Raw genomic sequence first — 24,538 nt, 5'->3', positions numbered from 1 at the left:
GACAAATATCATGGCATTTATCCTTAAGTATGTTTAAATATATATATATATATAAAATTAAAATCAGTTAAAATAGCTATAAATATTATATTTTGAAAAAACAAACAAAAAAATCCACAAAATTGTCTCAACAACAACAAATCCACCTAGGACTTCCTTGCTGCCATCAGCTTTACTTTTGAAGTAATACTGATAGTCAGAAGCTCTGTAAATGATAAAGGTCCAGTCCTTATAACAGAGAAACCATTTCAGAGACAGGTGTATTTTGGTTCTTCACTAGCCATCAGTTACAGGTGGTAATCCTGCCAGTATACAACGTGATTTTATCACTCACAAATACTCATCTTTTAAAAAATATCAAAATGCAAAAATACTCTTTGTCTTCCCCATCTTGTAGCATGGCAGCCTCGTGAAAACAATGCAGTTTATGTGGCACATCAACAACTCACATGTCCTGCCATGTCATTTCCTAAGAGGAGTTTGAAATGCTCCAGTTTATTAAAAAAAACCAAAAAAAACCAACCAAAAAAAAAAAAAAAAAAAAAAAAAAAAAAAACAAACCAAAAAAACCCCAAAAAAACCAACCAAAAAAACCCCCCAACCAACCAAACAAAAACAACAAAATCCCCCCCCAAAAAACAAACAAACAAAAAAAACAACCACCCAAAACACCTTTCCTAGAAAGGCAGAGCTGTATCATTAGAAAAAAATTAGATATTCTAGAGCCTGGTGCTCTTTTCCACTCATCCTGAAGTGATCAGTCCCACCCAGTAGCAGATCACAACATCATATGTGATATTAAGAAACATCTGAATGATGTGGATATTTTAGAAATTATGGAGGAGGAAAGGCTAAGGAGAAAAGGAAGCACAGGAAGGAACAGGAAAGCCAATAATGCCTGGAATGATTACTGTCTACCGATTAAGAAAATGTCATTGTTATCATGTATCCCCCAAACCCCCCAAATTCTCTCCCAGCCAGAGCACAGGCTGTAACCCCAGCCTAAACAAAAAGCAGAGGACTATTGCAATGTAACACTACTCCCTAGAAAATACAGCAATGTCAAATAAGGACACTCTCCCTCCACCCTTCCCCTTTTAAAAGTATTACGGAAGAACAAAAAAAATCAGCAAACAAATAATCCATGTGCTCATAGCTCCCTGTGCATTCAGTAAAAATGCCTCTTGCTGCTCTCCCAGAGCAATCAGCACTGCTGACCTACAGAATGTACAAAAGCTGTTTAACTTGCTGAGTGACTTATTATTTTTCATCTGTTTCTTCTCAAACCTCATCCTGTTCACTCACACACACTTTCCCTACTCACACCGAATTTTTCAGCATTGTCTCCTCGTGTCTACCTTGTTGTTTTGACCCATTACTCTCCTATTTGGATCTTCACTCCAGCCACAGATTTTACAAATGGGAAACTCCTGACAGAAACACATCCTGAAGAGCCAAATGAAATGTTGCTGCTGCTGCCCTCAGCTTTGGGACTTGCTTCAGAGCACAACCAAGAGCAAAGACGAGTTCTGCTGGTTGTTGGACATCTTGCCTCGAGATAAACACCAAAATGCACATGAATGCGTAAGTAAGTAATACTTCTGAAATGATCCCTGGGGATTTTCCATCCTCAGTGCACCGATACCAGAATTTCCCTGAGAAAAACTGCCATCAGTTGAGCTGGCAGCAGCTTTGCTCTGTAATATTCTCAGTTCTGTTAAGCAGGCTGGAGCTTCCAAAAGCTGGTAGAAAAAATGATGGCAAAAACCAGTGTAGAAAACTGAAAGCCAGGCTCTACAAGTGCTGCAGTTTGAACACAAAATAGATGAACTTGACTACCCACCATCATGACTGCTGTCCCCTTTGCCTCTCTCATGTCACTCTATATTTATGAGGGGGTTTTGAAACTTCCTGAGCTGTATATATTCCAGTATTCACTCCTGTGTCCAAGCACCAGAAAACATGTTAATAGAATAGGCACAATAAAATAATTTTGAAAATGCTGTTTCCTTCAGGACCTCTCTGCATTCAGAGCAGTTGTTCAGCATGGGCATTAGCACTAATTACACTGTATTTTAGTTTATGCAAACCTGCACTTTGTTGCATCCCGGTTTTAGTGCTGGATGCAGTGATAACTAGCTGGAGTTCCTGCTAGAGCAAATCAGGTGGTGGGGAGGAAAGGACTGGATGTGTCTCCCTCTCCTGCCTGAATTTTACTCCTTATAGAAAGCTGAACTTAACCCCAGAATATTATTTACCTGTTTGTGTAAGGGGTCACTGGGGTAGAAGCATTTCAATCAACTAAAGACAGTGACAGACAAAAAATGCAACTCTGTCCAGGCAGGAGACAATGACAAGGCACACAGACTACCCAGGGGGGATTTGTAAATGTATTGTAAATGAATTCACATTCTCCTGCACAGTGCAGCAGAGCAGACAAGCTCGATCGATGCTGGTTTTGCCAATTTCAGAAAGTGTTTTGATTTTCACCGGCATTTTCTGAAATCTCATACTCTTGCCTGAGTTCTTCACTAAGAAGGAGTATGCTAAATTCATTAGCACCTTTCCTTTCAGCAGGAGGGATAGGATAAATTTATTGAGAAAATTTGTTGTCATAATTATCAATCAGAGCAGAAGAGTTAATATGTTAATGCAATACCTGTCTTCAGAACAGTAATTGCTAGCTAAAAGAGAAGGTTTCCATTGGGAAAAACTAACAAGATCAAAAATGCCCTGGAAGTCTTCTTTTTCCTACTATGATATTTTCCAGTGATTCACTGTTAAAGAAATATTCTAACAATACAATTAAGATAGCTATCTTTTCAGAAAGGGGAGAAACACAAAGAGCAACAGGAAGAACTGAATGAATAAACTTCAGAAAGTTCATGTTCATAGACTTCACCCTTATTATTGCCAAACTAATAAAGACCCTGCTGGAAAACAGGTTCTTATTCTGGCATGGCAACCTATTACCATCCCTTTCACTCAGGTCTGGGCCATGATTTATAATTAACCATATTAAAAGAAAATAAAACAGCTTTACAGAGACAAAAGCTTCAAAGACTTAAAATGCCCATTGCAACAAAGGAACATTAATAAATATGACAAGCACTGAAGCCACCACTCACTGCTATTTTTAATTAGAGAATTAACCACCTCATCTAAAGCAGTGTGAGTATTAATTACCAAGATCAAGATCATTATGCAGTCCTAGCAGAATGTAACACCACACCTGGAATATCTCATATAAAAGAAAAAAGAAAAGATTTAAAAAAAAAACAAACAAACACAACCAAAAACAACAACAAAACCCCCCGCCAAAGTCCAACCAAAAAATCTTTCATACATACAGAGCAGTCTAAAGAGGAAGCAGTCCATAGCATATGAAGACGTTTTAGAAGAAAGCAGAAAAAAGGATTATACTGTACCATAAAAATCAGTATTTTTGGTGAGTCTACATCAAGTAGAGTAGTGAGCTGGCAAAAGATACTATTTGTACTCATAAATCCCAATTCCAATGTGGCTACAACAACACACTTGAAGAGAGATGTACCAAAACTTATCCTGCTTTGGGTTTTTTGGTGGGTTTGTGTTTGGTTTGGTTTGGTTTGTTTGTTTGGTTTTGGTTTTTTAATTTTAAGGTTTTTTTAATAAATCAAAAACTGCCTTGAAACCTTTGACTGGTGAATTCTGGTGACTCAGCACAGAAACTACAGCTGTATTTCCCTTCTTTGTACTGCCTAATTTTTTTTTCCTTATTTCCTTTTATTCTTTGATACATCATACCTCAAATGAGATCATTAGATTTCAAAAGAGGGCACTCCGGACATTAATTTGAAAGTCAGTTTGCAATACACAGCTAACTTTAAAGTCATCACTTTAGAAATGGCAACTTCTAGAAACTTCTAAAGTATATAAAGGTTAGTGAGAGAATGTCTTTAGGTACTGTTTTAGACAAAGTTTTCCTCTCATTCTGGCCAAAAACTGAAGAACTTCCAACATAGCCAAAAAACTGCTGCAAGTTGCCCAAATGAAGCTGGCTTAACCATCTATCCACATTTATTAGCCAGTTAATAACTTTGACATGACACAGGGACAATATTAAAACTGGCATGGCACAGTTCCTAACAAAAGCTGAAATGAAACTATTTAATGACATACTCCAACCAGACTATATAAATTAATATGAAGAAGGAGGAGGGGGAAAAAAGACAGGGACACTCTTCAATACCTCTCTAATTTGGTTTACTAGAAATGTGGCAAGATTTTATTTTTGTTTTCACAAATTTGTTTTCTTCAGTTTTGGTCAAGTTATTGAAGTCCATCAGCTACTCACATAGAGAACCAATTTCTCTGTCTGTAGTAGGTTATATTTTTGAGTTAAATAACAAAGTTGAGTAGGAGCAACAACCACTGGCTTCCTGATGATCTTAAACACTCAGGCTCCAAACCACTGTGGATGACCCACTGATGGCATTCCTTGATGAGTTACCTTTGTTTATTGAATCTTCAACTCTTTCACCAGTAAAGTGCTCTGAATGCAAACTAACATGTATCTGGAAGGCCTCAAACTTTACTATAGCAAGGGTTCATGCTCTGTGTCTTAATGCAAGATTTAGATTTTCTGTATGGTACCCCCTCTCCCCCCCCAAAAAAATTAAAAAGGCAGTTTCCATGCAGTTCAGTGATAACAACAAAAAAGCTCTGTTTAATAAAGGAGAACAAATAGGTACAGTTGGAAAGTTATTGATCAGACAACAACAAATCAGGAATGCTGAGGATAAGGCTAAGCTCACAGTAGAGCTCAATAGCAAATCTAAAAGTTTGAAAATTAAACTTAATAAATAAGCACATACTATTCTAATGATGCTGACTAACTCTTCAAACTTCCCTAACCCAAATAATGTGCAAACAAGGTTTCACAAGACTGATATGCAAAACCTCCTGACTTTAAGTAACACAATCTAAGCTAAACATCACCAATAAATGTTCCGGGGATTAAACAAGTTTTTTAATGCCAGGAAAGCCATCAGAGTATTCACATTCTCAGAAGTAATTTAAAATATTCCCCTAATATTGTCAATGTACTTGCAATGTCGCATATATGAAAATATTAAATTAACACATGATTCTGGAAAGTATTTGAATTAATTCCAAATGTAGTCAGCAAGCCTCCTAAAAGGGACTAGGTTTTCACTTGTCATACACACATAAAGCACTTAAGAAGTCAAATTTGTTCTCAAAGGCAGGTAGTTGTAAAGCTGTAGTGAATAGCAGCAACATTGGCAATAGCTGTGAGTCAAACCTGCGCCGTGCTTCAGCACAGAGGTTTGACTAAAGCTGGCTCAGAAGGCACTTTGAGCAAAGAACTTTCTTTAAAACCCGCCCTGTGTTACAGGAATCCTTTTTTTTTTTTTTTCAAATTCTGAGGCCTGAAAAAACTACTTTGTCTTGAATCTATGGGGGAAACTGCTGCTCCTGAGTTGCCATCCAGATCACTACCTGTTATATTTTTCATTACCAGGAGGAGACACCATGAGAAGGGGCCTAGATACCAGTGTGCACATGGTAACGACAAATCCACAGAGACTCTGAAAATGAGGTGGAAGAGAGAAAAAGCAGGGAAACCCAATTAATTTTTAAGTAAAACTAGAGGGTAAGTTGCCCTATAAGCTATTTTAAACCCTAGCAGCAGTCACTGACTTTTACAAGCAACAAATTTTGTTCAATTTTCCCATCTCTAAAAAAAACCCCAACAAAACCCATAAACCCATCACCAGACCAACTGAGACACTCAGTTTAATACAGTGAAAAACCAAAATTATTTTGTTTTCACTGAAAAATATGCACTGAGAAAAATATTTTTCAAGGGAACATTACTTGCATTTTTCCCCTTTCTACTTGAAATACCTCCTTGACACCGATCAGGAAACCCAAAATCATTTCCTACTCCACAGCAGAGTAGAGATATAAGAAGAGCTGTGTGACTTGTTTGCTGGCACAGAAGAGTGAAATCAAACAGCCTCTATCGTACAGCATTTCCTTGATGGTTTTTCCTTCTGAAAGCATGGATCTGAAACAATAAACCTCAAGGACAGCTCCCGCTCACCTGAGGTTAAAAACAGGCATATGACTGTGCAAGAGGATGTGTGACCTTGACCATGGTCTGCACAGCTCTCAGCACTTTGCAGACACAAAATAACTCACCTGCATCCCAGCATCACCTGGAGAGGTTTGTTGGGGTCACCAGAAAAGTTGAGCATCATTATTTTTTGTTTGCAAAAGGAATATAATGCAATTCAGTGAGTCAACAAAATGCTCTATATTAAACATCTGAGCACAAGCGATGAGCCCCACGTCGGGGCTGCAATTGCTCAGCACAAAGTGAGTCAAGTGTAAAAGAACTCACTGAACTGAGGTCACAGCTGACTGAAGTCACACCCTGCCACAGTATTTACAGTGCACTTATGTAACTCAGCAATTGTTTCCTGGAAGAAAATAGGCTGAACAATAGCAGATCCCATAATTTGTGGTGAGGAAATAGATATAAGCTTTTGGTTTTCCATGTCTCTGGTTTTCTAGTTGCAGTCATTTATGCTTTCCTGTACAGATACAATTTTCTCATCCATTAATCTGGGCCAAGCCCTTCCTCTATGTGTATCTCCATTCCAGGAACATATATTCAGCAAATATCATATTTTTGAGGTTTTTTTTGTTTTAAATTACCTGAAATCAAATGCATAAATATGATTCTTTTTCAACTCAACTCACAGATTCACATTTTCAGAAGCAGTCTCTACTGTGAATGCCCAGGCTTGGCAAGTTCACATGCTTGACTTTCAGAAGTATTATATACCTTTTAAAATTTTAATGCATTTAGAATTGCATATTTGGTTTCCAGTAAACACCCAGTGATGAAGGATGACAAAATTAGAAACCTTTATAAAAGATAAATCATAATCACCACCAAAAGATTTTTGCTGCGATTACCTCAAATGAGTTTGAAATTCACAAAAAAATTTTCCCCAGGAATTTGTCATTGATGGTTACCAAGCCAGATTTAACAAATTGTCATTAGAAAGGGATTCTGAAATGCTACAACACTTATTTTATTGCAATTTGCTCATTCATTCACTAGAAAACATTTCCTGAGGTATTTTTAATGTCAAATTTTCTTAAAACTAATGTCAGACAGTGTGTGTCAGAAGCCCAAGATACCTTGCCCCCAGGAAACCTCAGTGGAGCTATACTTTTTGGAAAGCTCCCATCAGTTTTGAAGGAGGATAATTTTCAAAAATCTTTCCGAACATGAATTTATTATTCTTCAACTGGTGCTTTTATTAGAAATAAAAGTGTGTGAAGTAAGTGTGGGTGAGAAGGTGGAAAGGAGAAAGGGAAGGAGCTGAAAAGCCATATGAGGTAATGGTTTTTGATCCTTTCCTGGCTGGAGGAATGACAGGTGAGGCTGGGGAAGTTTGACTGCGCCATTCACTTCCAACCTCTACAAGAATTGTTCTAGATGTGATTCTTGGGATCTTACACATTGCTTAAGAAGCACTCACCTAGAATCTTCCTTCAGGGTACCCTCCTGCAGACCTCAGAAAGGTTAAATATTAGGTTTTTATGTTCCAAGTTGACTTCCCAGTTTATGGGGATCTTGCACAAATGACCCTCACTGGAGACCCTGCTGCTCCAGGATACTGCCACATTTTGAAGAGCAATGACATGACAACAAAGTGAGCCACAGCACCAACTGGAATTAGAAGAATTACCCATGGAGACACTCCTCAGAGCAATGAATGCTATCTTAAAAACTATTTTCCATAACGCCCTTATCCTCCTGGCTACACCCATGTGGCTAGAAAATATCAGAGACCTGCAAGACGTGCTAGAGCGGAGGGATCCATAGAAAATTTTTGAGGGCCACAGCTACAAACAATATAAACAGAGCTTCCTCCCATGTTTTTGGCAACTAAGAAATGATGTTGTTTATTATAAAACTATACCAGCTCCTCACCAATAAGTAAATTCTGCTTATGGACCTCTGAGTTGCTTAAACTAGAATACATTTTCTATTCTGTGAGACTGGAAAGTGTATTTTTCCCTTTTCCACAAGGCACACTAGATAAACTTTAAACTCATAGCCAGTTTCAAAGGAAAAATATTTTTCCTACACAAAGCCTCTATTCAGAGTCCCTGTTTTTACTACAGTAAGAAAAATAGCTGTGCCCTGGGTAATTTGTTCATGTATGCCAATAAAAGCACACTGGACTAGAGCCAGCACTTCTAGCAGGCTCCCAAAGACTTCTGAAGTCCTATGAAAAGCAGAACTTTTCTTTCTCTACTTATCCTTTTTCTTTTTGCCATTCCCAGAACTTAGTACTTGTTTTTCCATTACATTTGCCTTTATGTTACTGTGAGAAGCGACTGAAAGAAAAAAATTAGCACTAAAGAGTAAACCCAAAGCTTTTAAAGAAGCCCTTGCACGAAAAAGAGCTTTCAGATATCTTTGTACAACGTTCCAAATGTTAAGGATGAACTGTTTTGTACTCCATGCTATTTAAAATGATAAATGAGGCTAAAGTATATTCACATTTTGGACAAGAAACATATGAAGAATTGAGGAGCATACTGACATAAATACTTAGATTTCTATGCTTTCATGAGGGAATCTGATCAAGAAACTTGCTGATGAACTAAGGCACGTCTGTGACAGACCCAGAGTAAAAAAGAGCTTGGACCAAATTATTGGGAAGTTATTCAGAACAAAGGGATTGCCTGTTCATATGTGCTTCCCCAAAACTCAGTGTTTTTTGAAACAGTTTCCAAAACATCACAGAAATGGGCTTGAAAAGGAAGGAAGTCATCTCACAACCTTAAGGAAGGAGTAACTATGCCAAGGTAATTCCCAAAAAGTAGTAGTTCCCAACCTCTTCCTTGGGCCTCTAAAAAGGGAGGCTATCAACCAAGCCTGGGGAAACCCAGCGTCTCATTAGCCTTATTCTGAAAAAGTTCTTCTCAATAAATAATCCTAATCTGTGTTGCAGTTTAAACCCGCCTGACACTGCCTCTATCCACAACACACCCAAAAAATACACTAGATTCTTAATTTTAGAAAAAGAAAAAGGTAACAACATGCATCAAATCAGTGTTAAACTGGGCTTATAATAATATTCTATTCCTCTGTCTTGTTTGGTCAAGAATAGTTGGCTTGCTGCTTCCTCCTCCCTCTAGTAGAACTTATCCCTCATGTCAGCACTGCAATAGGCCCACAAGGATGTCGTCTCATGCATATCATCTCGTATGTTTTTCCAGCTAGGCAATCCAAAGTAAGCAGATGTCAACTTCTATTTTCCCTTGGGAGCCCACGAGGGAAGTTTCAGGGGGAACAATATTGCAGTTACTTCATCTATATATTATCTTTCATTATCTCAGTGTTTTTCTAAACTATATCCCTTCGCTTCTTGAACTTTGCATAACCTCTACTCTTTCCTCATATTGTTTAATGCAGCCTTATGCTTTTCTCCTACTTTTCCTTTTTTTCATGCGCATCTACAGCAGACCTTCTGGGAGAAAAAAAAGTTATTCAAGAAAAAATAATTCAAGTGTAGACTCAGAAATAGTTCCTGACATTGTCCAAAGTCTTTAAGACAGGGACTCAGCTTGCCATCCACCCTACAACTGTCCTTCATCTCCTGTCTGATTGGGTTGGATGATCACTGAGAAAATTAACACTGACAATTATAAATATTGCCTTTCCCAACAGAGACACCAAAAGAATTAGACCTGGGATTCTATTTATTTTTTGGTGGTAATTTACTTTTCCCAGCTATTGCATTAAGCTTTCTAAAAACTCATTCACGGACAGGTTTAGGTGAAATGGCAGAAGCAATTACTACTCTAATTGGCTATGACCTCTTTGTGCCTTTCCACGGATGCAGAAACACTGACATAGAAATCAACTTCTTTGTAGGTGCCAGTATAAAATCCACAGAAGTGAAATCCAGTGTGAAATCCAACTTGCAGCAGTTGAGGTTATAGCCTAAATAAGACCCAGCACAAAGATAAGGCATTTTAGTAGGATAGCAGAAAAGTTGTCAGATGTCCCACCTTCCTCCATCCACAAAGAGCTTAAACAGTCCCCAGAATAACCACATGTGTGGGCCTGGCTCTGGGTCACACTGAGCCACCTCCTCTGATGCCTAGAGAGGCTACCTGGAATAGAGGCTAGACAGAGTTAAAAGAATAAAGGAGGTATTTATGTAAAGGCCTTCAAAGAATACAGCCTGGGCAGTACAAGAGCCCGGCCACGGCTCTACCCAAGGTAGACTCTGAGTCACGAGTTTTCACACTTTTGTAAGTTTTGGTCCATTTCCATATTGGGGTCAATTGTCCAATTACAGCTTCAGGTTATGAAGTCCCATCCTCCCAGATTGCTCCCCTCAATTCACTGTTGTTTATAATTTCTTGGGCCTGAAGCTGAAATGGAGTCCATTGTTCCTGGGCTGGAAAAGGAGTGTTTTGTCTGACTGAACTGTGAGGAGAACTTGATAACACTTCCTATGAACTTTAGTTATATACTAATGCAGTACAGAATCTGGAAAATACGAAAGCTAAAACTGAAGGCATCACCTCCAGGAATTAAATGACTCCATGGGCCAACCATGTCACCCACCCCAGGGATGCCGTGGCTGTTTCCTCACCAGCCACACAGGAGGGCTGGCAGGAGCCAAGCCACAAACTGGGACATGGCATTGCCTGGTGGGAACAGGGCAGTAACCAAATCATTCCCTGCCCGTGCACAAGGTCAATATTTCTCCCTGTTATAAGTGTATATTATATAGTTGGCTTTTTGCATAACTATTATAATTGTACTGTATTATGTTTTTATTAATAAGAATTTAGACGGGTAATGAATGTGTATTTTTTTAATCATACCAGAGGGGTAAGACTTTTTTGTAACGCTTGAGCCACCAAGCCTGAAGCTAATGGGAAGGGGGTCACCTTGTGACCCTTTTAAGAAAAAACCTGTTAACTTTCTGTTTTCTTATCCAACTGAAAAGAACCAGAAAACCTCAAAAGAAGATTTATACTCATGTTACCAGACTATGTGGAGACACCCACAAAATAAATCTACTACATAAGATTATTGGGGATACTTACAACAGATTAAAAAGGAATGTTTGATTACCATCTATTGAATATTCAACACGGTGCTCCTTAAAGACAGAAGTCCTAAAGGGTGAGAGGGGGCGATGGGCAGACCTGGTGCCAAGTCCCCCCTTGGCCGAGAAGCTTGGCTTATTCTGTCTCCTACTTTGTCTATTTTTTTTTTATTTCTATTAAACTTATAAAATTCTAAAAGAGAGAGGAACTTGTTTTTCACATCCCCAAAGGCATCTGTACAATTAATATCTAGTCAGTCTGGCCAAGCCACCCTCACGCCCTTTGTTGAAGAGAAAACAGCACAGCTGCACTCCAGAGCACTGAAGGTGACATTTAGGCAAACACTACATCCAAAAAAATTTGCTTCCTTTGCCATTATTCAGCTTTGCGACTCAGTTCTTTAAAGTACAGGAACATCTCAGGCACTGCCAGGCTCCCAGCTGATGTTAATGGGAGATATTTCCACGTGTTTTCTCTGAACAAAATATGAAATAAGATCACAGCACTAATCGCATTGGTGGGTCAAGATTTACAGAAATTAGAAAGTGAGAAAGCCATTAGATTCAACCCTTCTCCTGCTACAAGACCACCCTCCTAAACACAAGTTTTCCAGTTTTACTGGTGGAGTAGTGCCTCTTCAAAATCTTAACAACCAACCAAAAAAAAAAAAAAAAAAAAGCAGGTGAGACAGAGGATTTCCTCAGCCAGTAGAAATGCAGTGCTGAGGGCACAACAACATTGCACTTCCTCTTCTGTCACGCTTGCACAGCCATCCTGTCACCCAGGAGTTTCTCTGGAACTTTGTGAGGGGCCCTCACACCTGGATTCTCACACCCAACCTAATCCAAGGACAGCTTTCAGCTTGCAGTTTTGAGACTTGCCAAAACCCGTGCTTATTTGGAATATACTGAGAGCTTATTGTCTCAGGATGGGGAGAAAACTCACACAGCTTTGGGTTCCAAAAAGGGCACTTGTGGTCAGCAGTCTCAAACACCCTTATTGTTTCTAAAAGGTCAAGCCCTGTTGCCCCTTTCTTCCTCATTGACTCTTTCCCCAGTGAAGGGCATGCATAGCTCTGTTTTCTAAAAGTTCCCAGATTATTTGAATGCTTCTGCTTGAAACATATAAGAAAACCATAGATTTTTGTAAGGGAGGGGTTCCATTACTCTACAAGCAGGGAAATCCCTGGACAGATGTCCTAACATTTTTTTTTTCCTGCTGACCAGATCGATTGGCGAGCACCAGGGGCTCCTGTGCAGTTCACCCCTGCCAAATTTTACCATGACTTAGCAGATGGCTACTTCTCACTGTGCTCAGGGCTTTCCCCTCCCTGGCACTGGATGGTTTCATACCAGAAGCAAAAGCCTGCTTTCCCAGGCTTCACCACCAGCTCCCTTCACTGCGGCACCAGCAACAGCGTGGCCTCCCTCTCTTCGCTCAGGTTTGGTGCAGTCTGGAAGCTGAACAGATGCTAAACATCCCCTTTCCTTTCAATTGTGAGCAGAAGAGGCATTGCAGCACTAGCACAGTGACCAGACAGCTCTGGCAGGTGACAAAAAGGGGAAAGTGCTCAGGTAGCATGAAACCAGTGGTGACGGTTCTCCTTCAAAATTTGGGCTATATATTGTACAGCATCCTCATTCCCAGTAACGAAGTCTTAATACAAAGAACTGCAGCAGGTGGCACTTGCTTTCAGTGGTTAGCAAACAAGATTTTAACCACTGCAAATTGTCCTGAGTGCATACATTAAACTTCTCTCATGATGGAAAAGACACCCTCCTGGATTGCTCTTGAAATGGAAATATGTAAACTGTGATGTCATGTAATTTGCATTTCCCTAAGAGTAGGCTGCTCTTATCTAGTGTTCCTCTTTCTCATGTTATAGTGCACTCCAGGGGGATATCATCCAAAAGGACAACACACAATATGCAGAAGACTAGCCACATGCAATATAGAAACTAATGTCAAACTGACCACAAATGCTTTTCCAGAGATTTCCAAACCTGTCTGAGTGGAGGCAAAGAGTGGAAGAACTCTCTCACTCCTGACTCACACTGTTAGCCTGACCACGAGAGGATTTGTTACTCAGAAATGGCATTTGGACATCCCCTCCTCCCTGGGAGTAAACTGCAGCAGAGGAGGGAAGAAGCATTCACAGCTCCAGATTTATGGAAGAAAAAAAAGATTGCACAAACGTGAGGAGTCTGGGATACCTGTTTCAAGCCACAAGAGTAACAAAGGAAACTGTGAGCAGCATAATGATTTTTTTTGGTGTATTTTTGAATTATCCAGAGGGAACTGTATCACCACAATATATTTTGCCTACTGCCCACACCCCACAGAGTTTGAGTCAGCTGTGTTGTTCGCTCACAAACACACGAATAAGGATAGGAAGAAAACCTTGCTTCTACTTTATTTTTCATTTGCGCTTTTTTTAAAATCCCTGATGAATTTTAATCCCCATCTTGTTGCACATAGAAAACAGGCACTCAAAAAGTGATTGCTAACACAAGAAGAACTTGGATCAACAGCTCTACATTTAAAATCAAATTACAAAAACAGAAAAAGAAGTCCATAGGATTTGCAGGAGTAACAGAACCCTGTCAGAAGATGGAAATGACTTTTAAGAACTATTTGGAAGAAGGGTGGAAGGGATAAACTCACAACAGTGTACTGAGTGTGGAACTGCCTGGACACTGAAAAAGTTACTCAGCACAGATAATCAGTCAACTGTGGATAAAACAAGTTAACCATGAGCTAAGCTAACAGCATGGATTAGAAGGGAAAGAAACCTCTAAAAGAGAATTGTGAGATGCAAACCAGTCTCTCCCAAACAAAAGCTACAGTTTTCCATTTTTTCTCCCTTTGTTTCAGAGCTTTTCAGGGGAAGGGGTTGAAGGAACCACAGAGCAGCCAATTGCCCAGCTTCCATTAGTCTCTCTTAAATACTGATTTTGAAAAGTCCTATGTCCTGAAAATCAAGGTTCTCCCATGCACCTAGATGATTCTCAGAAGAAAAAGCAATATTTGGGTGTGCAGTAGTGCACTCAGCTGGTTATTTTTGTCATTTTTAACACTCACTTCCAAATGCTTCATTCAATAATTTATTTCACCACAATATGCTTGCAGGACTAAATCTCACACTTTAATTTGAGCAGTGCTGTTCACAGATCAGTATACTCAGAATACACAGAATATAAATTAGCCTTTCCTAGCTAAAAACCTGAACCGTGAGAGATGACTGGCACTTTTTGAATTGCCCAAACTAAAAAAAAAACAAACCAAAACAAACAAACAAACAAACAAAAACCCACCAAAATTAGAAATGGTATTTAATCTTTTCAGAAATTTACAATCATCCACTTCATCGGCTAATACTGAAAAATTGCATCCTTCCCTGTTTCCTTCTCACTCCTTTTTATTTGAATATGAAGTTAAAAAAAATCTCAGTTGCCAATCATGTTAGTCAAGAACAAAAGTCAGATGCCCAAAGCTCAGATTGTGAAAAACTTGAAAAATAAACAGGAAATCAATGAGCTTGAAATCCTGCTCCTGTCTGGAATTGCTAGACCAAGTTGGAATTAACACACACTTGCTCTGCAGTTACATCAGCTTTTAGGTTTTTGACTGCACAGCACTTATTATCTCATGCACATTAAAAAAAAAAAGTGTGCATAGCTTTTAATTTTTGGGTTTTTTGGGTTTTTTTTTCACCACGCTACAGTGTCTAGGAAAGAAATTAAAATTTAACAGTTATAAAATTACAGCTAAAAGCAGCCTGGGTTGAGTGAGGGCTCCACAGAGGTAAAGCTTAATTATTTACAGTTTAGGTCCTAAGAGACCAGGTCCCAAGGTCATTTATTACCAAGAACAAACATAAATCACTGGTTTCTATTTTTGTTGTGTAATCACCAGCACTCAATAAGAGCTATAAGGTAAGAAGAGATTCCCACCCTTAAATAACACTATGGGACAGACTTTATGAGTGAAGAACATGACAGAGGGTAAATATATCTGCTCAAGAAGTAGGGAAGAACAGGAAGAGCATACACCCCATGAGCCAAGCAAATACAAGGGTTTCAGAAACAATATACCTGAGAGCAAGCACAGCAATATGGGCTGGCAGCAGCTTTTACACCAACAAAACAACCCCCAGAACTGGGAGGGACCTTGGCCACAGGTGATCAGTGCACCCAAGTACTGCAGAAGGACCTCTGTGCCACAGGAACAACAAAAAAAAAGATAGTTATACTCTACAGCTTGGACTGGATGCCATCCCTGGTACCTCCACACGTGCATCTTTATTGCATCAACCATCACGGCCCTAGAGGAAACTCTCACTGCACACAGGAGGCATGGCATGGGGCCAGCACTCTCACAAACTCCCAAGGCTGATGGGAGAAGCAAAGAGGATCCTGAAAAAAAAGTCACCCAGGTGGTTTGGGAGGCTGCAACTTTGCAGTACAGTTATTAATCATACAAGCCAAAAGAGCAAAATTTTCAGTACCTGCCTTCTGAAAATACAAGTAGCTTCAGGTAACTAAGATTGAAGATTACAAGATTTAAAACATGCATTAATTCCTGTGCTGATCTGACTTTCAAGCAGGTATTGGTACCATTTAAGACCATTCATTGCTCCAAAAGCATATGATTCTTCTTCTAATTCAAAGAAAAAAATGCTACATTATGCACTAGGAGTTAAAGTACATTGGAGCACAAATCACCAACTGTAGAATAAACACTTTGGGAGGGCACATGTCATTATAGCTGAGCAATGGTGTTTCTACTTGTGTGAATGTTTGCGGTAGCAAAACAAATGCTTAGTTATACGAGGAATGAAAGTTGAATGATTCAGTAACGTAACAAGTCATCTGCAAAATTAATATATACAAATGCATCACTAATAAAACCTATTGTTGTAGAAAGTTTTATTTTGGTGAACAACTGGGATCACCCTGCTGTTACTGAGCTGTGAAAACAGCTCAGAAATGGGTATAAATGAATAAAAGTGTGTTAATAACCTATCAGAGGTGGAAAAATCTTCAAGTTAATCCTTCTTTTCTAAGGTGATTCCCCTGCCACTTGTGTAGTCTTTAGCAGTGCACATTCCATGTCTAGTTCTCTTTTAAGGAGAGTTAAGGCTAAGAATTTCAAACAACATTCATTAAAAAAATATATGCCAGACCTTTATTTCTGTGACCTATCAATTAGATAGTGGGTTACCAAGACCAGCCAATATTTGAATATCAGCCTATGCAAATATGTTGAGTTGCAAAAGAGAGATACACACTTGACTCTTCTCTTATTTTTTAGCCCGTGAATCAACTTTGGTTTCTGAATTCTGAGCTATGCTCACCAGTTCTTTTACCGCACCATCTGCTCCTTATCTGTACTATGTTTAAATACCAGTAAAAACTGCAGAATAATTTCGGTCGGGAGTGAACTCTGGAGGTCATCTGATCAAAACAAGAGTAACTTGGAAGTTAGACCAAGACAGAATCTATCATCATGTACAATAATCACCACGACTTCTCAAGCCACCAGAAATACAGCACAAACAGCTCCTCACCACAAGTAAAGTAAATTCTCCCATTCTGGTCCCATGCTTATGTCCTGATATATCTGAAGGGATCAAAAACACAAGTAAAGGTCTTGGTAGGAGCACAGCCGCCAACCCAGGACTCAAATACAGCTCAGCAGCATTTTAAGAAACGTGGTATTGAGACAACCAGGCTAAGGAGGACGGAGCACGTCAAAGACAGAAAACTGCCAGAACCCAGAGAAGCAAGGAGGACAGCCTGGTGGGTGGAAAGCAGCAGAGCATTTCTCTGGAGAAAAGCAGCACAGCTCAGCTGGCTAACCCATGGAGAGGTTCCTGAAACCCATTTAGTATGGCTTGCATGGTGCCTGGTTTTGTGGTTTAGTTCCAGATGACAACCAGGTACCACAGAGCTGCTCACTACCTCCCTCCCTGCCCCTGGTGGGATGGGGAGGACCACCAGAAAAAAACGTGAAACACATCGATCAAGATAAGAGCAGTTTAATAACTGAAACAAGGCATAGTAAGTGGTAGTAGTAGTAGTAGTAATAATAAATATTTTTGTAATGGAAAGTTAAGAGACAAAGAAACAGAACTCAAGAAAGACAAGCGTTGCACAATGCAATTGCTCACCCCCTGCTGACAGATGCTCAGCCTGTCTCCAGCAGCCATGGGCACCTCCCAGCCAGCTCCCCTCAGTTTATATCCTGGGAATGACGTTCTGTGGTATGGAATATCCCTTTGGCCAGCTCGGGTCAGCTGCCCTGGTCCCTCCCAGCTTCTGGTGCCTCTCCTGGCTGGCAGAGCATGAGACACTGCAAAGTCCTTGACTCAGGGCAAGCACTACTTAGCAACAGCCAAAACATCAGGGTGTTATCAACATTATTCTCAACCCAGCTCTGTACTGGCTACTAGAAGGAAAAAGAGCTCTATCCCAGCCGAAACCAGGACACCTGGTGACCCAGAGATCTCACTGCAGGAAGACACATCCATATCTGAGCAGCCTTGCTGCAGCTGTTTATACATTCCCCTTCTCCGAGGCCTCACTATGGGGCCACGGGGAGAAGAGCGATTGAATTACAACCAGCCCCGTCCTCTAGAGCACAGAATTAACATTTCCTATCCAGCACGGACAATCTGGCAAGCTGTGAAATGATATAATTGCTTGGCATTAGCATAACACAGATATACATACGTGAAGATTTAAATAGGAGCTGTAGCACCTCAGTGTGCCCCAACGAGTCTGATTTTGTCTCTTCGGATTTGGCATACACATCCAGGCTACAATAAGGAGCCGTGCCAAGTGCAACAGGCTGTACATTATTTAATGGTTTGACCATCCTACAGTAGAGTTTGTCATGGCTCCCACGTATAGAAATGAGCCCTCTGAAGTTAACAAGTTTAAAAATGGTCACTGGATAGTGCTGAAAGCGGTCTGCGTTACAAGATGTGTCCTAAAGAGAGGAGCAAATTTTGCTGTTCACACTTTGACCATACTGGAAAATTGAATAACTGCTTCTCTACCAGCAACGGGAACAACAAGAATGTTCTGAACAAATTCCAGGTACTTTAACAAATCGCAGTTCTTAAAATGACCCACTGCTCAAAATCCCTGGAGGTTGTACTGGTTCCTGGCAAACTGAAAACATTTTTCCTTCCACGCTTCCTCTCTGCAGTACAGCTGAGTGACCTTGGTGGTGGGAGGAGGTCAGAGTAGATGAGAAAAGAGTCTTTAAAAACACTATTTGATTTGAAGTACTAAATTCGCGTTTTGAAGGCAAAGGCAACTTAATTAAAAACATTTAAGTCTTGCAACTTAAAAGAAGTTGCAATTGTTCCAAGAACAACTATTTGAGACCCCCTGGCCCCCCAACAATCCCTTCCGGCAAGTCAAGGAAGCAACAGCATGAACAATCTCAAAACCATGAAACTACTGAAACAAAAAACAAACCAACCAACCAACCCACAAAAGAAAAAGGGGGAAGGAATGGAATGAGGGGCTTGCTTCTAAATTCACATACCCCACACTTTGTCCTGTATATTGCACACTGACATAAATCACTTCAAGCTTTTGCAGACCACTCTTAGGATTCGCATGATTTGTATTTTTGTTTTTTTTCCCCAGTCTCTTTTTGTCTCCTGTCCTCCAAGAAGCAAAAATGGTCCGTAGTATGGAAGTGAGTTCAGATAGTTTCTCCATACCCTGGAGAGGTGACTTACAAACTACTGCACAGTCAGGCCTCATCATTCTTTTCTTTAACAGACAAGCATCCTTACCTTTACATTGACTGCTTTACCATTAAGAGAAACAATCTCAAATTAATTTTAAGCAAAAGTTTGCTGTATGCCACATGTGCCATCTAGATTTGGGGTGTCTCAAAATGAGAAGCTGGGCCAGAAGCCACAGAATATACATTAGATAAAGGAATAGTAGCTCCAGACACTGCAATCCCAGTACTCAAGAGTGGCTGCAGCAGCCTCCCAGGAAAACCTCTGCATCAACCCACGCCCACCTCAACTCCCCTCATTAGTCTTGAACCTGTTTCTCCCTCTCTCTGCCCCCACAACTATCCTCCTGTTAAAACATATATTGAGAAACTGGTAGCAATTATTCTTTCCAGCAATCAACCTCAAATCCCAGACCTCTTACAGAATCCAGAGAAAACATTACTCTAATGTAATTAATTCTCTCCTATTTCCTCTTTCCATCATAACTCACTGCCTGTTTACAGCTAAGTTGCATCTTCTCATGTGCTTGCAAACAGTACCATAACAGCCTTCTTGTACCTCTGGCCACTGGATAAATAATAAAAATAAAGCCAGGAAAATTAGCATGTAAAAAAAAAAATACACAGCTAGGAATAAATTAAGTGTCTGAAAACCCTCTGCTGATCCTGTGCTACGCTCCAGCTTGCTTCACTTCTAAGCAGGCTGATGGGTGTTTTACCACAGGTACTTTATCAACAGCTCTAGAGTGCCATAAAGGTGACTTAAACAGAAAGTTTCTTTGAAGCTGTCTGATAAACACTGAAATAATGGAGGAAATAAAGGAAGTAACTTCTAAAAGCAGGCTTGAAGCACTTTTCCCAGATGCTGATTATCCTCAAATAGGTTTCTACTTTTCTCCTGGAAGAGTACCAATCTCCAGAATAAATGATGTACATGCTTTGAGAGTTAAGTCAGTAGTTCTGGTCTGATAAATAGCAGCATAAAAGTGGCACCTTTGCACTCAGCAGATCTGCCTCTGGTGTGCAGTCAGGAGTGATTGTTGCTGACTGGTGAGATAAACAAGGCTCTACTGCTTTCGTGCTTGTTTGAGACAGGATATCAGTGCTATTGTTGTGCAGCAGACTGAATGCTAGTGTCTTCAATAAAAAGCTAAGTTCTTCATTAATTTTCATTACATATCTGGACACTTCTTGCTACACCACTCAGTAGCAGGTAATGGGATATAGAGGCAATATCAGAGCACACTCCACTCTCCACAAACTTTATGATGCGAAAATGCTCAGGAAGGGAGATGGGTCTGCCAGATTGGGAAATGCTTCACTCAGAGCCAAACAGAAATTCCTGCCTCATAAAACGGCTTTTAAACAAGTACTTTACAGATTCAAGAGCTAAAATTTCTCTCAGTAGAATGCTGAGATAAAATAAAAAAATTTTTTAAAAAATCAGTGAGTTGGTGTAAAAGATTTATCAAGCAATTTTCACTGCCAATGTCCAGTGTCATGTGTGTAGGCTGCTGGTATAGTAGAAAAAATAAATAAAATTTGTACATATGTATGAACACCAGATCATCATTTCAAGGAAGAACACAGGCCAGAAAAACCTATTTGAATTTATCATACTACCACAATGTAACTAAATTTTCATTTACAGGAGTGATTTGTAAGTGATAGAAAATAAGCAAATTCTCAGCATTCAAATTTGCAAACCTTTTAAAAGCTATTAGAACAGATATGCTTCAAAGTGAGAGTCTAATATATTTTAGAGTATAATTTCACAATACTTAAAATAAAATAAACAGCATCTGCTCTTTGGAACTTCAAAGTCATAGAGATAAGGATGCTTCTGAAAGAAGAAACAGATAGGAATAAGACCCGCTTTCAGAGCTGCCCAGGACTCACAGAAAAATACATCACCAAAATTTTTTTACCATTATCTGACTTGAAGCTCCTGAAAACTAACTACTTCTCTTAAATCCAAAACAGCATACATTGTATTTCCATCTGGAAGTGCTTGAATCTTTCTTAGCATCTCAGTAAGCATGATGTAAGATGCTATTGCGTATCACACTGGCCTTTTTTTCCACAAAGTTCTCGCAAAAGTCATTATAGCAAGCCTGAAGATTCCTATAAAGAAGCTGAGCAGTATTTCTCTCTTCCAGCTAAGAAGTTCTGCCTCAATGATGTAGTAAAGCTTTAATAAGCTGCTTCTCTTAATGAACAGATACAGAGACTGAATTAGTAGGCAACGTCTCTTCTAAAAAAGCATTGCTAAAACCACTCCATTTGTGCCAGTAACTCCGTACGTGCTGTTGATATGTCGGAGACATTTCATTTCATGACATGAAAGAACAAGTCAAGAACTTAGGTCAAGGAACAGAAACAAATCCACTAAAAGTTTCATCTTGTTACTGATAATCAGAGCTTTTCATTCCTTGCATATTTCAGATTTCAGAGGATGGTAGACATCAAAAAAATATTTTCCTTACATTGAAAGGCTCTGAAAATGGTGCCAAAGAAGATCAGAGGAACTTTCTTTTTTGTTATATCTTGAGGTCAAACACTTTAAATAGAGCTTTTGGCACGCAATATAATAAACTAAATCAACTTCTCTCAAATTCCTGGTGGTTTATAACGCAAGCTGCCAAGCCTTTTAGCTGTGCCAAGCTTCTGCAAGAATTAAATACTGCTCAAGTTAACCCGGAATAAAAGGCTGAGTGGTTATCAGGTGAACATCAGCAGAGCTGTCAGTTCAAGAACTCCAAAGCCTGAGGCTCACAGGAGCTGCCTCTGGGCCAGGACTGAGCTCTGCCAGTGCTCACCTGCAAGCCAAGGTAGCTCTGGGGAGCAGAGGGAGAGTTTCTCTGGTTCACCTTCCTGCACGCACTTACCACTAGTGCTACGCACTTACCACTAGTGCTACGTTAGTCTTCACCCCAGTAACACCCTGAGCTGTTTGAGCTGCTCAGAGATGTGCAGTGTGAGGCTGTGCCCCACAGAAGGCACTCAGAGGCGGGGGTATTGATACCTTAAGTTCTAGCTTTCATGTTTTTCACATTCTGTGCTGCCTAGGGGTGCAGTTCTGAGCCTCATATTAAGTGCCAGTCAGCTCTCTTCACAGAGAAGGGAGACAAAACAAATCCTTTTCCTGATGAAGACGAAGGATGACTTTCAGGCCCAAAAGCACAAACAACAATGGACTGAAGGGAGGAACAAGAAGGATGAGAACTCACAACCTGAAGCTGCAATTGGACAATTGAACCCAAATATGCAAATGGACCAAAACTTATAAAAGTGTAAGACCTCGTGACTGGTCGTCCATTTTGTGACCATTTTGAGTCCACCTTGGGTGTGGCCCTGGTCAGGCTCTTGTGCTGCCCCAGGTGTACCCTAAAGGCCTTTCAATACTACTTTATTCTCTAGCTCTGTCCAGTCTCTGTTTCAGGTCAGCCTTCCCAAGGCATCAGTATGACTGCAGCCTTGCAAAGCATCTTGATCCCATCACAGGCCTGGGATGCATGGGAGAAATTCTGTTTTTTTCTGGAATATGTGCTTACGTACGTTCCAAACATTTCCACGCCAGAAACAGATATAACTGCTTATTTCCATGCATTTCATATGGTGATGCTTGGTTTAAAAATAAACGTGCATTTTGGTGAGAAACTGCCATGCAAGCAAAATGTATCATTATCCTATGATTTCAAAGGTGAGAAAACCATTTCCAGCTATCTCTCCCAAAGCAGGCTCAGGGTTATCCATGCTCCTCTGAGGCCTCATACCAACTACAGTTTTGTTACCCAGGCTGCCACATCCTACTCATCTAAAACATTTCACATCTGGCTCCTTTCACACCTCCTCAATCAGGAAGTGCAGCACATCTTTCACCACAGGAGACAGATCTTCACCTCCTCTCACACAAGACTTTGCAAGCATGTGCTCTCAGCCAGCAGGCAAGCACCAGGCTGGTCTCGGGAAAATGTCCCTTTGTATCTCTGACAGTCCAAGAGAAGCACACTGTGCTCTCTTGTTTCACAAGGAATCACTAAGGTGTATACTTTTGTGCCAGTTCTTAGGGCCCAGGGGGAAGACAGGGGAAAACTTGAAGAGTGTATCAGATGTTTCCTCAAATTTATGAGCTGTTTCCTTGTTTTGGGCCTGAGGAGCAAAACCTGATAAGTGCTGGCATTTCTTTCACCTGCTCAACCAACCTGCTGTACAATCGGCTCCTGTGTTTGTGCATGGCCTAAATTTGGATCACACACACGATATAATGGAGAAATACATCAAAAAACCTCTCACATGTGTCCATCCACACAGCAGCACAGCAAGGGTTTTTTTGGTCCAGCCCTAAAAGCAGCAATGGCTGGGCACTGCTGCTTTTGCTGGCAAGAGCTCTTACCCTGTGGCTACACGCATTGTTTTGGTAAATGCAATGGAGAATCCCTTGGAAAGGGACCTGCCTTCAACTCTGCAAACAAACACCACACACTGCAGGAGCAGATGGGATCTTACTGGACAGGTGCTTACCAGAGAGCATCAGTGTCAAACCTCTTGTTGTTACGATGAGCTTACATGGAAAACACAGATCAAGAAACCAAATTGTTGGATAAACCAAGCACGCAGCTGATACAGCTGGTTAAAAACATTAAGGACATCAGCACTTGCTTCCATGCTCCCTTCTACCTCCCGGCCAGCACTGTATCACTCCCCTAAGCAGCTCTCTCTGCCATCACCTTTTTCTCCACTTGCCATGGGCAATCAGGTGATGAAGCAAGACATTCCACATGCAGTAATTATCCTTTCCATGCCAGCTCTCTGGACTTTAAAAGTCATTCTGTCACCTGCATTGCCAATCCTCAGCTAATTGTTGCTTTCTGAGATCACTCCACAAAGCTCTACAGGGCTCTGTGTTTGTTAAAACACTTCAGAAGCTTTGCCCTTTGCTACTCTGCACAGCCCTTTAGTAAATCTGGGTGCTGCTTTGGAGAAGTGGTTGCTGTATATATACAGGCCCCCTCACCCCATACCACTGCAAACAGATTCTCAAGGAGCTTTGGCTCTGGATAAGCAGCTTCTCCATTTATCACAGCCACTGATATGCTAAAACGTTCTCATTTTGTGTTTCTGTTTAAAAAAGTTTTAAAAACCGTGTGTTCTAATTCAAAAGCAGTGTGATAGCTTTGGATTTCCAAGCATTTTTTACTACAAACAGAATTAAACCACATTTAAGCTCAGCTGTAAACAGAGATTTTAGTAGACACAACTCACGTAGCAAAATAATAGCAATATTTTTTCTAGGCTAACCTTGATGTTTGGACAGTTGTCTAGGATTTATGTGACATGATGGTTACTAAAGTATTCACAGCTGTGCATTTAAACTGTCACCAACTTGCAATGCTTTTCCCTCCCTCCTGATTCAGATGAAAACGGGAACAAAGTAGTGCCTTGCAGTTCTCAGAGTTATCTCCTTGGCTGATCACAGAAGTGAATAACCAGGCAGATTTTCTATTTCCAGCTGAAAATGTGTAAGTGATTAACAGCCCCCTGCACTTTGATACAGTGCTGAAAGATCTCTCCTTCTGAAGAAAAGACAGACCTTCTGTTTCTT

The 24,538-nt window shown here is 40.3% G+C and overlaps 1 protein-coding gene across 7 annotated transcripts in view; it reads right to left on the bottom strand.

The window, feature by feature from the left end:
* EPS8 (EGFR pathway substrate 8, signaling adaptor) overlaps window positions 1-24,538 on the bottom strand; it is a 125,939-nt gene that overhangs the window by 59,077 nt on the left and 42,324 nt on the right. Inside the window, exon 1 of one of the 7 annotated variants that reach the window (XM_066184459.1) lies at window positions 17,339-17,399. The exons of the other annotated variants lie outside the window; for them this stretch is intronic. The gene's annotated coding sequence lies outside the window, so the exon portion shown is untranslated. Of the gene's footprint in view, window positions 1-17,338; window positions 17,400-24,538 lie in introns of those variants that run through there. 7 annotated transcript variants of the gene reach the window in all.

This window comes from Chamaea fasciata, unplaced genomic scaffold, assembly GCF_029207755.1.
Source record: "Chamaea fasciata isolate MVZ Bird 193981 ecotype frontalis unplaced genomic scaffold, bChaFas1.0.hap1 SCAF_5, whole genome shotgun sequence".
Taxonomy (NCBI): Eukaryota; Metazoa; Chordata; class Aves; order Passeriformes; family Sylviidae; genus Chamaea; species Chamaea fasciata.
The sequence above is the reverse complement of the archived record's forward strand: the minus strand, read 5'-3'. Positions and strand labels throughout refer to the sequence as shown.